General features: G+C 40.9%; 1 non-coding gene across 1 annotated transcript; it reads left to right on the top strand.

The window, feature by feature from the left end:
• Positions 1-13845: 13845 nt before the first annotated feature.
• Positions 13846-13953, top strand: LOC130977563 (small nucleolar RNA R71). The gene has a single exon (XR_009085250.1). It is a non-coding gene; the product is annotated as a small nucleolar RNA R71 (small nucleolar RNA).
• The last annotated feature ends 237 nt before the right edge of the window (positions 13954-14190 follow it).

Below are 14190 nucleotides of genomic sequence, written 5' to 3'. Positions count from 1 at the left end.
AACTTGTGAGGAGGTCTATTCTCCCAGCTGCAAACAACTCGGAGGTGAATCTCAAGAGAGCCACAATGGTGCACTGCATACTCAAAGGAGGAGAAATCAAAGTTCATGAACTCATAGCTGAAGGCATTAGAAAGATGGCAGAAAAAAGTGACTCAAGAGGAACGTTAGGTTACCCCAGCACTATTTACCGATTGTGCAAGAGAGCTGGGGTGGTGTTTGAAGATGAGAACCCAGTGTGGATAAAAGAAGGCATTCCAATGACTGTCCGAAGGATGAATGCTGCCACATCCCCCCTGCCTCAACGGAAGCAAAGGAAGAGGCCAGCTCCTCAAGTAGTGGAAGGACAAGTCTTAGAGGGGCAAGCACCAGCCACCTTGGATATGCATCAATTGCAGGAAGCAATTGATAGCTTATCTCAACAATATTTGGAGAGCCAAGGAGCACAGAAAGAGCTTCAATTACAGATGATGGGGCAGCAAGAGGAAGCACTCTCAAGGTGGATGACTCAACAAGGTGAGTGGCAAAGGCAAATGATGGAACAGCAACTAAGTCAAGGGCAACAATGGGGAGAAACATTCAACAGGATAGAACAAAGGCAAAATGAGAAACAAGAGTCCATCCAGAGGCTAATCAACATCCAAGCACATCAAGGGGCACACATACATGAGATGCATCGAAGACAAATAGAAAACACAGAACTATTGGGCGAGCAAAGGGCATTTGCAGAAGGAGTTTACATGAGCGAGACAGGGTATCACATAAACACTCAGGCCAGGCTCGGATACCTAGTAGGACAGCTGCCTATATTGCACCCAGGAATCACAAGGTATGAAGAAGTGAAGGATGGATTAGCACGAGAAGAGAGACAAAGGATGGAAGAGAGTCATGAATCAGAGAGGAAGGCACTTGAGGATTGGAAGCAAGCAAGATTGGCGCGGATGCGAGGAAATGAAAGAGGACACAAGGAGGACAAGCAAGGAAAAGAGCATGGACGGCCACAAGAGTAAAAGGTGGTGGAATTCCTTCTTTACTCCATCTTTTTCTATGCTTTAAATAAGGAAGATCTTGGATGAAATAGGACATGCTTCCATGTTAGTTTGAACCTTTTCAATTCTGCATTTTAAGTTTTTATTGCTTAGGTCTATGTTTGCTGGTTCTTTATGTTATTGCATCATACTATTACTTATTGTATGCTTGTCCTTTTGAATCAAATGAAGATGAGAATGATTGTGTTTTAAAAAGACCAGAGAGGAGTTCATAATATGGAGTAATTTTCTGAATCTTTGGTGTGATCATAAGTTAGCTAAGTTGGTTCAACCATAAGGTGGGAAGACAACTATCTGTCCTGAATACTATTCTCTGAACACACCCCATGAGACCAGCTAAGTAAGAAGATCCTAATAAGAGAAAGGGAAAGAACAATGAAAGTAAAAAACAAAAGAAAAAGAATAAGCAATAAGGCTAGGCACCAATGGTTTTTAATCTTAAGACATGTGTCTGTGGTGCTCCTGTGTGAGGGATCTACTTGGATGAATAAGCTCTTAGGGGTGCCTTATCACTTGGTAACTTGGGTTAACTAACTCGGGATTATCAGCTGAAAGTCCACTATCAAGAGTAACCCTCACTACAGAGCATTTAGTAACCCAAAGAGGTGCTGGACACCAAGGTCTCAAGAAAAGAAAATAAATAAACCATATGCCTGTGGTGTGTATGTATGGGGGAGAGACTTGAGGAAGTAAGTCCATAGGGGTGTTTCAACACCTAGCACCTTGAACCAACTGGTTCGGGAGTGTTGGCTGAAAGCTTATTTTAAAGAGTTGCCCCCTTACAGAGCACTTAGCCTAAGAACACAAATAAGCCCTGAAATCACAACAAAAGGATCAATGAATAAAAGTCTCATGGTATGTAAGCAAAGCCAGTGTTTTAGAACATGATAAAGGTCTGAAAGCCAGTAATGGAATGAACCTAAGTTGCTATGCATGAAACCACCATAAAATCAGTAACATGACCTCCACAAGAATGACTCATTCCTCTTGGTATTTCATTCATCATTCTCTTGTTCCAATACTTGCTTAGGGACAAGCAAGCTTTAAGTTTGGTGTTGTGATGCCAGGGCATCTTGGCCAGTTTCACTGACCTTTTCTTTACTGTTTTTAGGGTAGTTTCATGCATTTCCTTAGGAAATAAGCTAGTTTTGGGTAGATATTCACTTACACCTTGATTCAAGCATACATTGTGCATTTTATATGATTTCATGAGGATTTTGCATGAATTTAGTGACAAATTGTATGTTGCATTACCCATGACTTGGACTAGAACTTTGATGCACTCTATTGCTTGATTTCAGGACCAAAGGAAGCAAGGAAAAACCACTTAGCAGTCACGTTAATCTAAGTAATGTGGCCACTAACGTGGAATGGGAGGTAACTTGCAAAGTTAATGAGAAAAGTGATTGCCAATAACGCTCTCGAAGCCATCATTGCCCACGTTAAGAGTCACGTTAACTAAGTTAACGTGAGCTCTAACGTGAAGAAAGGACTTTGAGCCAACATTAGTGACACTTAACATTATCATTAACGTTGGCCAATGATCATAAGTGGCCACGTTAGAGTCCACGTTAACTTGGTTAACGTGGCCTCTAACGTTAACAAGGGGAAGGAAGCCAACGTTAGTGACATTCAACATTGTCACTAACATTGGCCTAAGGTGCAATGTACCACGTTAACTTTCACGTTAACTTGGTTAACGTGGGAGCTAATGTGAGAGGCAAGAATGGTCGACAACGTTAATGACACCCAACATTGTCACTAACGTTGGAAGCAACCACAAAACCCCAAGGAGCCACGTTAACTTCTACGTTAACTTAGTTAACGTGGAAGCTAACGGCAATGAGTGAAAGATGAGCCAACGTTAGTGACACTCAACATTGTCACTAACATTGGAAATGGTTTGCAAAGCCACGTTAGAAGCCACGTTAACCTAGTTAACGTGGACTCTAACGTGAATAGGGGCATATTGGAACATTAGTGACAAGGTTGAGTGTCACTAACGTTCTCGAAGATTGGCACGCCTACGTTAAAAGAGCCACGTTAACTAAGTTAACGTGGACTCTAACGTGGGAAAGGGGGAGGTGATGACAAGTCATCTTAGCCTAGTTTCACTAGTCTTTTTCTTTGTTTTCATTAGGTTTTATGCACTTTCTTGCATTCTAAAAAAGTAATTTGGATTAAAAATGCATGACTTCTTTGAATCAATCAACCACCATGTAATTGATGTTAAATCATGAGGTTAAAGCCAAATTTAATTGATTTTTAATGATTTATAAGCCTTGTGAATTTGGTGATACTTTGATTGGTTGATTTGATTACTTGTAGGTGAAGAAAGAAGAAAATAAGAAATGCGTGGCATAAGGATCGTTCCAAAAGAAGCAAAAAGCGTGCCCAAGGGAAGCAAAAAGTGTGGCGGCACTAAGGGAGAATGAAGGCTAAGTTGGAAAAGTGAACTGAGCTTCACAAGTGATCACAAGAGAAAGCAAGGTACAAAGCTCAGTTCACTAAATGAACTGAGCACTAAAGGAAACAAAGAACCAACATAAAGCTCAGTTCGTTTATTGAGCTTTATCGGGGACCTCTCCAAATTAATTCAAGATGAAATCCCATGAGTGAAGCCACCAAGTTTCGAACTCATGAGCTAAAAGAAGCAAGGAACGCTCCTTGCAATGAAAATGAGAAGAAAATAGCCAAAATGCTTCCTCTAGGATTCGAACTTGGGAATTCCTTGAAACATAAGGAAAGAGTGCCACCAAGCTTGCAAGAAAAATCAAGAGGAAATAGCTTAAATGCTTGAGCCAAGTTTCGAACCTGGGAATTCTTTAAAATATAAGGAGGAGCACCCACTCATCCAAGGAAATTAGCTTCAAGATTTCCTCCACCAAGTGTTGAACCTGGGACCTTGAGGCCGAAGCTAAGCGCTACACAAGGAAAGCTCAATTGGTTTTTCCAACTGAGCACTACCTCCCCATTCTTCCCCACATTTTGGCGCACCAAGGAGGAAGCATTGCGCACACTTGACATGGCCTAGAGCTCAGTTCAAAATTCTAACTGAGCTATAGTGTCATGCACTCAACCAAGGAGCTGGGCGCACCAATTTTGGCATGGATGGCAGCACACTTGAAAGCTAAGTTGGATTTTCCAACTGAGCTTGCCCCTGGGAGGTGCAATTGGGCTGAAAATTGGATTAAAAATCCAATTTAATTCATTTCTTCACCAAATCAAAAGCCCATCCAAATTCCAAAATCCAAGAATAGAAAGTGTATAAATAGGAGTTAGTTTGATGTAATTAGGATCTTTTGACACCTCTAGAATTTACTTTGAATTTTCCTTTTTTTACATTTTCATTTTGAGTTTTTACTTTTGAATTTAGTTCTTAGAGAATTGGGAAGGAGAATTGATCTCTCTTCTTCCTTGTTCTTGCTTAAGCACACTTTTATTTTCTTGCTTTGGATCTTGGGTGAAGAATTGAAGAACTTCTGTTTCAATCTCACCTTGAGATCTTGTTTACTTTTTCTGCACAATTGAATTTAAATTTCTGTTTACTGCTTCCAACTCTCTACTCTTTCTGCAATTTATTTTTCTTCAATTCTCTTGCAATTGTTCTTGTTAGATCAAGGAAGGATTTGAGATCTAGACTTGTTATCTAGTCTCTTCCACTCCTGAGATTTTGAACCACTTTTAATTTGCTGCAAATTAAGTACTGCTTTCCTGTTTTTAAATTCTTCAAGGCATTTTACTCTTCTGTTTAAGATCTACTTCACTGCAATTCAATTTTCTCTTTTATGTTTGATGCAATTTACTTGTTCCTGTTTAATTTCTGCAATTCCAACTCCCAATCCCTTTTACAATTCAAGCAATTTACAGTTCTTGCACTTTAAGCTTCATCCATTTACATTACTTGCAATCTAAGTTTCTGCAATTTAATTTACTTGCACTTTAAGATTCAGCTCCTTTACTTTCCTGCTCTTTAATTTACTGCAATTTTCCTTTCCCCTTTTATATTTCATGCAATTTAGCTTCTGTTAATTCCAAATCACTCAACCAAATCTTGATTCGCTTGACTAAATCAACCACTAAACTAAAGTTGCTCAATCCTTCAATCCCTGTGGGATCGACCTCACTCATGTGAGTTATTATTACTTGATGCGACCCGGTACACTTGCCGGTTAGTTTGGGTGCTGGAAATCCGTTTTCCAAATTTTTCCCATCAAGTTTTTGGCGCCGTTGCCGGGGATTGAATTAGATTGACAATGATTAAGTAAGGTGGTAGTTTAGATCAAGCATTTTCTTTCTTTTTTTTACTAACATACTAACTGTTTGAAGATTTGCCTTTATTAACACACTAACTGTTTGAAATTTTGTCTCAACTAACTGCACTCAATTTTCAAAAAGTATCACTGTGTGTTCCTTGTATTGGTTTGCATGTCACAGGAAAGAAGAGAGGTCCCAAATCTTGAGGGTCAAGACGAACAGACTATCAGAAGGTTGAGAAGAGAAGTCAGAGGGAAGGCTATCATTGGAGAAGAAGTCTCTGCGGAAGAAGAATATCATGTCATGAAGCCACAACTCATTACACTAATCAAGAACAAGTGTTCCTATGGCAGAAATCCATTGGAGGATCCTAAACAGCACATATCCATTTTTCTGAAGACTTGTGGTGTTGTCAAACCCGATGGTATAGATCATGACACCTATATGCTCTTGTTATTCCCCTTATCACTAAGGGATGAAGCTGCACAATGGCTTGAAACCTTTCCCCAAGGAAGTATCACTAGTTGGGATGATTTGGTTACCAAGTTTCTAGCCAAATTCTCTTCATCCCGACAGATCATCAAGCTGAAAGAAGGGGTACATCTATTCACACAAGGAGAGGAAGAACCACTCTTCAAGGCATGGGAAAGATACAAGAAAGCAAGTGACAAAGTGGGCCTCCAAGCAACCCCAGAAACAAGAGAAGCTGTGGACTACTTCTCAAATGGCCTACTCAAAGCGACAATAACCCAAGGAACTGCAATTTTCAATGACAAAGGAGTCAACAATCAACACTCGTTTGAGAAACCACAGAAGGCAATTTCAGAAAAGGAAGTAATGAATCTTGAAGGAGTTAAGGCAGTCATGAATCAAAACGAGCAACTATACCATCAAACTTGGCAACAACTGGAGCTGATAGCTAGAAAAATTGATTGTCTACATTCTGCTACAGTGAATGCACAATTTCCACCATGGAAGCCACATTCTTATCTAAGAATGGGGGAATACCAACATCAAGAACTAAGAAGTTTCAACCATGGCAAATTCATGAACGCAAACAAACAAACTCACCCATCCAATAATGCCAATCAAAACCAATGCTCACAAAACATGCACCCTCAGTCGCATAACAACTCACAAAACCAACAGAATACCTCTCCAACATCCCACAACCCACCAATCACACAAGACTCTCAGAGGATCACTAACTTGGAGATCTTAATAGAAAGAATGATGAAACACCAAGAGGTGACAACGAAAAACCAGGAAGCCTCAATTAAAAGAATTGAGGAGCAAATGCAACAACTAGCTAAACACCTTGCAGAAATTGGTGAAAAGGCTATGAAAAAGGAATCAATCATCCAAGAAAAGCATCACAGAAAAATTCCACAAGAAGAAACAGAGGAAAGGAAGCCCATAGTGAGAGGAGGAAATCAAAGGCAACATGATTTTCAACTTCCATGATCAACAGAATGAAGGATGTCAAGCTAGTGACAATAAAGCGCTTGTTGGGAGGCAACCCAACCTGAGGTAAATTTCTTTTCATAGCTATTTTAATAAAAAGGTTAAGTAGCTTTATCTATATTGCAAGAAGCTAAGTTTGGTGTTGCACACCAAAACAATAGAAGGGAGAATGAAGGATTCTAAGTTTGGTGTTCCACCAAAATCTCATCATAAAACATATTCTCACCTCCTGCATAATGCTAGCTTCAAGCATTTAGTTAAACTAGATAACCATTTTGCTATTTCCTAGTTTTCAGTTTTATTACTTTTAGCAAAGAAAAAAAAAAGAGTTCACATATAGTTAATTTGATGCATGAGAACCACTGGCAAGGTACTAAGTTTGGTGTTCCCACACCAAAGTAAGTTCAAAAGCCCACAAATAATGAATGCATGCTAACCATTTTTTTAAGTGCTTGGGGAACAAGCAACTTCCAATATCACTGCAGAGCATCGTACAAGCTTTTGGGAAAAATTAAACATCATCAATCAAAGAGATGAAAGAGGAATGTGAAGACCAGCAACGATGATGATGAGGAGGAGGAAAGCAAGTAAACTCCAAAAGGTTGTATTATTAAGTGATTATTTCACATCAGATATTGTTGTGATTGAGAGTGATATTGTACCCCTACCTGTCTGCATAGTATAGTTTTTCTGTAATTCAATAATTGAGATGCTTGAATAATCACAACCCTATACTCTCCAAACTTGCTTGCACTCAATGTCTCAAGAAGGCATCACATGACAGTTCTTTGAAAAGGAGGATTGAGGAATTAAACAATTTTGAGGCAAGCAAAAGATTAGGAGAAGCGGTGGTTCTGGTTGTATAATTTTGTATTGAGGTTGTGGTGCACGAAATTGTGATCACTACAACTTCGCACAACTAACCAGCAAGTGCACTGGGTCATCCAAGTAATACCTTACGCGAGTAAGGGTCGATCCCACGGAGATTGGTGGTATGAAGCAAGCTATGGTCACCTTGTAAATCTCAGTCAGGCAGACTCAAATGGGTATAGATGATGAACGAAAATAACATAAAGATAAAGATAGAGATACTTATGTATATCATTGGTGTAAGAGCTTCAGACAAGCATATGAAGATGCCTTCCCTTCCGTCTCTCTGCTTTCCTACTGTCTTCATCCAATCCTTCTTACTCCTTTCCATGGCAAGCTCGTGTAGGGTTTCACCGTTGTCAATGGCTACCTCCCATCCTCGCAGTGAAAGCTAATGCACGCACTCTGTCACAGTACTGCCAATCACCGGTTTGGTTCCCTCCCCTACCGGAATAGAATCCCTCTTTTGCGTCTGTCACTAACGCCCAGTAGGTTACAGGTTTGAAGCACGTCACAGTCATTCAGTCATTGAATCCTACTCAGAATACCACAGACAAGGTTTAGACCTTCCGGATTCTCTTGAATGCCGCCATCAGGTCCTGCCTATACCACGAAGATTCCGATTAAAGAATCCAAGAGATATTCACTAAGCCTCAGATGCTTGTAGAACAAGAGTGGTTGTCAGTCACTTTGTTCATGGGTGAGAATGGTGATGGGCGTCAATCATCACCTTCATCAAGTTGAAGAACAAGTGATATCTTGGAACAAGAACAAGCGGAGTTGAATGGAAGAACAATAGTAATTGCATTAATACTCGAGGTACAGCAGAGCTCCACACCTTAATCTATGGTGTGTAGAAACTCCACCGTTGAAAATACATAAGAACAAGGTCTAGGCATGGCCGAATGGCCAGCCTCCCAAATGATCTAAGATAGCATAAAATTAGAAGATAGCTACCAAGATATCTAAATACAATAGTAAAAGGTCCTACTTATAGAAAACTAGTAGCCTAGGGTGTACAAAGATGAGTAAATGACATAAAAATCCACTTCCGGGCCCACTTGGTGTGTGCTTGGGCTGAGCAATGAAGTAATTTTCGTGTAGAGACTCTTCTTGGCGTTTAACTCCCATTTTGGTGCCAGTTTGGGCGTTTAACTCCCATTTAGGTGCCAGTTCCGGCGTTTAACGCTGGGATTTCTGTAGGTGACTTTGAACGCCGGTTTGGGCCATCAAATCTTGGGCAAAGTATGGACTATCATATATTGCTAAAAAGCCCAGGATGTCTACTTTCCAACGCCGTTGAGAGCGCGCCAATTGGGCTTCTGTAGCAACAGAAAATCCACTTCGAGTGCAGGGAGGTCAGAATCCAACAGCATCTGCAGTCCTTTTCAGTCTCTGAATCAGATTTTTGCTCAGATCCCTCAATTTCAGCCAGAAAATACCTGAAATCACAGAAAAACACACAAACTCATAGTAAAGTCCAGAAAAGTGAATTTTAAATAAAAACTAATAAAAATATAATAAAAACTCAACTAAAACTACCAAAAACATACTAAAAACAATGCCAAAAAGCGTACAAATTATCCGCTCATCACAACACCAAACTTAAATTGTTGCTTGTCCTCAAGCAACTGAAAATCAAATAAGATAAAAAGAAGAGAATATACTATAGACTCCAAATTATCAATGAAACATAGCTCCAAATTAGATGAGCGGGACTAGTAGCTTTTTGCCTCCAAACAGTTTTGGCATCTCACTTTATCCTCTGAGGTTCAGAATGATTGGCTTCTTTAGGAACTTAGAATCCAGATAGTGTTATTGATTCTCCTAGTTAAGTATTATGATTCTTGAACACAGCTACTTATTGAGTCTTGGCTGTGACCCAAAGCACTCTGTCTTCCAGTATTACCACCGGATACATACATGCCACAGACACATAATTGGGTGAACCTTTTCAGATTGTGACTCAGCTTTGCTAAAGTCCCCAATTAGAGGTGTCCAGGGTTCTTAAGCACACTCTTATTGCCTTGGATCACAACTTTATTTCTTTCTTTTTCTTTCTTCTCTTTTTTTTTCTTTTTTTTCGGTTTTTTTTTTTCGTTTGCTTCCTTCTCTCTTTTTTTTTCTGCTTTTTCTTGCTTCAAGAATCATTTTTAATGATTTTTCAGATCCTCAATAACATGTCTCCTTTTTCATCATTCTTTCAAGAGCCAACATTCATGAACCACAAGTTCAAAAGACATATGCACTGTTCAAGCATACATTCAGAGAACAGAAGTGTTGCCACCACATCAAAATAATTAAACTATTATAAAATTCAGAATTCATGCAATTCTTTCCTTTATCAATTAAGCACGTTTTTTTTTTTTCAAGAAAGGTGATGGATTCATAGGACATTCATAACTTTAAGGCATAGACACTAAGACACTAATGATCACAAGACACAAACATGGATAAACATAAAGCATAAAAATCGAAAAATAGAAGAATAAAGAACAAGGAAATCAAGGAATGGGTCCACCTTAGTGATGGCAGCTCTTTCTTGCTCTTGAAGATCCTATGGAGTGCTTGAGCTCCTCAATGTCTCTTCCTTGTCTTTGTTACTCCTCCCTCATGATTCTTTGGTCTTCTCTAATTTCATGGAGGAGAATGGAGTGTTCTTGATGCTCCACCCTTAGTTGTCCCATGTTGGAACTCAACTCTCCTAGGGAGGTGTTTAATTGCTCCCAATAATTTTGTGGAGGAAAGTGCATCCCTTGAGGAATCTCAGGGATCTCATGGTGAGAGGGGTCTCTTGTGTACTCCATCCTTTTCTTGGTGATGGGCTTGTCCTCATCAATGGGAGTATCTCCCTCTATGTCAACTCCAACTGAATAACAAAGGTGACAGATGAGATGAGGAAAGGCTAACCTTGCCAAAGTGGAGGTCTTGTCCGCCACCTTGTAGAGTTCTTGGGCTATAACCTCATGAACTTCTATTTCTTCTCTAATCATGATGCTATGGATCATGATGGCCCGGTCTATGGTAACTTCGGACCGGTTGCTAGTGGGAATGATTGAGCGTTGTATGAACTCTAACCATCCTCTAGCCACGGGCTTGAGGTCATGCCTTCTCAATTGAACCGGCTTTCCTCTTGAATCTTGCTTCCATTGTGCGCCCTCTTCACATATGGTTGTGAGGACTTGGTCCAACCTTTGATCAAAGTTGACCTTCTAGTGTAAGGGTGCTCATCTCCTTGCATCATAGGCAAGTTGAACGCCACCCTCACACTCTTCGGACTAAAATCCAAGTATTTCCCCCGAACCATAGTGAGATAATTCCTTGGATTCGGGTTCACACTTTGGTCATGGTTCTTGGTGATCCATGCATTGGCATAGAACTCTTGAACCATCAAGATTCCGACTTGTTGAATGGGGTTGGTAAGCACTTCCCAACCTCTTCTTCGGATCTCATGGCGGATCTCCGGATATTCACCCTTTTTGAGTGAAAAGGGGACCTCGGGTATCACCTTCTTCAAGGCCACAACTTCATAGAAGTGGTCTTGATGCACCCTTGAGATGAATCTATCCATCTCCCATGACTCGGAGGTGGAAGCTTTTGCCTTCCCTTTCCTCTTTTTAGAGGTTTCTCCGGCCTTGGATGCCATAAATGGTTATGGAAAAACGAAAAAGCAACGCTTTTACCACACCAAACTTAAAATGTTTGCTCGTCCTCGAGCAAAAGAAGAAAGAAGAGAGTAGAAGAAGAAGAAATGAGGAAGAGGTGGAAGGTGGTGTGTTCGGCCAAGAAGGGAAAGAAGGGGTGTTTAGGTTGTGTGAAAATGAAGGGTTGAAGAAGGGTATATATAGGAGAGAGGGGGAGTAATGGTTCGGCCATGATGGGTGGGTTTGGGAGGGAAAGTGGTTTGAATTTGAAGGGTGAGGTTGGTGGGGATTTATGAAGGATGGATGTGAGTGGTGAAGAGAAAGATGGGATTTGATAGGTGAAGGGTTTTTGGGGAAGAGGTATTGAGGTGATTGGTGAATGGGGGAAGAAGAGAGAGAGTGGTGGTGGGGTCCTGTGGGGTCCACAGATCCTGTGGTGTCGAGAAAAAGTCATCCCTGCACCAAGTGTTGCTCAAAATCACGTTTTGAGCTATTTCTGGCGTTAAACGCCGGGCTGGTGCCCATTCCTGGCGTTTAACGCCAGGTTGTTGCCCTTTACTGGCGTTTAACGCCAGTCTGGTGCCCCTTTCTGGTGTTAAACGCCCAGAATGGTGCCAGACTGGGCGTTAAACGCCCAACAGCTAGCATTACTGGCGTTTGAACGCCAGCTTCTTCTCCTCCAGGGTGTGCTATTTTTCTTCCTGTTTTTCATTTTGTTTTTGCTTTTTTCATTGTTTTTGTGACTTCTTATGATCATCAACCTACAAAAAAAAAATAAAATAACAAAAGAAAATAGTTAGCTATAAAACATTGGGTTGCCTCCCAACAAGCGCTTCTTTAATGTCATTAGCTTGACAGAGGACTCTCATGGAGCCTCAGAAATACTCAGAACTGTGTTGGAACCTCCCAACACCAAACTTAGAGTTTGAATGTGGGGGTTCAACACCAAACTTAGAGTTTGGTTGTGGCCTCCCAACACCAAACTTAGAGTTTGACTGTGGGGGCTCTGCTTGGCTCTATTTTGAGAGAAGCTCTTCATGCTTCCTCTCCATGATGATAGAGGGATGTCCTTGGGCCTTAAACACCAAGGATTCTTCATTCACTTGAATGATCAACTCTCCTCTATCAACATCAATCACAGCCTTTGCTGTGGCTAGGAAGGGTCTGCCAAGGATGATGGATTCATCCATGCACTTTCCAGTCTCTAGGACTATGAAGTCAGTAGGGATGTAATGGTCTTCAACTTTTACCAGAACATCCTCTACAAGTCCATAGGCTTGTTTTCTTGAGTTGCCTGCCATCTCTAGTGAGATTTTTGCAGCTTGCACCTCAAAGATCCCTAATTTCTCCATTACAAAGAGGGGCATGAGGTTTACACTTGACCCTAAGTCACACAAGGCCTTCTTGAAGGTCATGGTGCCTATGGTGCAAGGTATAGAAAACTTCCCAGGATCCTGCCTCTTTTGAGGCAGTTTCTGCCTAGACAAGTCATCCAGTTCTTTGGTGAGCAAGGGAAGTTCATCTTCCCAAGTCTCATTTCCAAATAACTTGTCATTTAGCTTCATGATTGCTCCAAGGTATTTAGCAACTTGCTCTTCAGTGACATAATCATCCTCTTCAGAGGAAGAATACTCATCAGAGCTCATGAATGGCAGAAGTAAGTCCAATGGAATCTCTATGGTCTCATTTTGAGCCTCAGATTCCCATGGTTCCTCATTGGGGAACTCAGAGGAGATTGGTGCACGCCCATTGGGGTCTTCCTCAGTGGCGTCCACCTCCTCTCTTTCCTCTCCATATTCGGCCATGGTTATGGCTTTGCACTCTCCTTTTGGATTTTCTTCTGTATTACTTGGGAGAGTACTAGGAGGGAGTTCAGTAATTTTCTTGCTCAGCTGTCCCACTTGTCCTTCCAAATTTCTGATGGAGGACCTTGTTTCATTCATGAAACTTTGAGTGGTTTTGATTAGATCAGAGACCATTGTTGCTAAGTCAGAGGTATTCTACTTAGAACTCTCTGTCTGTTGCTGAGAAGATGATGGAAAAGGCTTGCCATTGCTAAACCTGTTTCTTCCACCATTATTGTTATTGAAACCTTGTTGAGGTTTCTCTTGATTCTTCCATGAGAAATTTGGGTGATTTCTCCATGAAGAATTATAGGTGTTTCCATAGGGTTCTCCTAGGTAATTCACCTCTTCCATTGAAGGGTTCTCAGGATCATAAGCTTCTTCCTCAGATGAAGCATCCTTAGTACTGCTTGGTGCATTTTGCATTCCAGACAGACTTTGAGAAATCAAATTGACTTGTTGAGTCAATATTTTATTCTGAGCCAAAATGGCGTTCAGAGTGTCAATCTCAAGAACTCCTTTCTTCTGACTAGTCCCATTGTTCACAGGATTCCTTTCAGAAGTGTACATGAATTGGTTATTTGCAACCATTTCAATGAGCTCTTGAGCTTCTGTAGGCGTCTTCTTCAGATGAAGAGATCCTCCAGCAGAGCTATCCAAAGACATCTTGGATAGTTCAGAGAGACCATCATAGAAAATACCTATGATGCTCCATTCAGAAAGCATGTCTGAGGGACATTTTCTGATTAATTGTTTGTATCTTTCCCAAGCTTCATAGAGGGATTCTCCATCCTTCTGTCTGAAGGTTTGGACTTCCACTCTAAGCTTACTCAATTTTTGAGGTGGAAAGAACTTTGCCAAGAAGGCACTGACTAGCTTTTCCCATGAGTCCAGGCTTTCTTTAGGTTGTGAGTCCAACCATGTCCTAGCTCTGTCTCTTACAGCAAAAGGGAATAGCATCAGTCTGTAGACCTCAGGGTCAACCCCATTAGTCTTGACTGTGTCACAGATTTGCAAGAACTCAGCTAAAAACTGATGAGGATCTTCCATTAGAAGTCCATGGAA

This window comes from Arachis stenosperma, chromosome 4 (assembly GCF_014773155.1).
Source record: "Arachis stenosperma cultivar V10309 chromosome 4, arast.V10309.gnm1.PFL2, whole genome shotgun sequence".
Classification (NCBI taxonomy): Eukaryota; Viridiplantae; Streptophyta; class Magnoliopsida; order Fabales; family Fabaceae; genus Arachis; species Arachis stenosperma.
The sequence above is the reverse complement of the archived record's forward strand: the minus strand, read 5'-3'. Positions and strand labels throughout refer to the sequence as shown.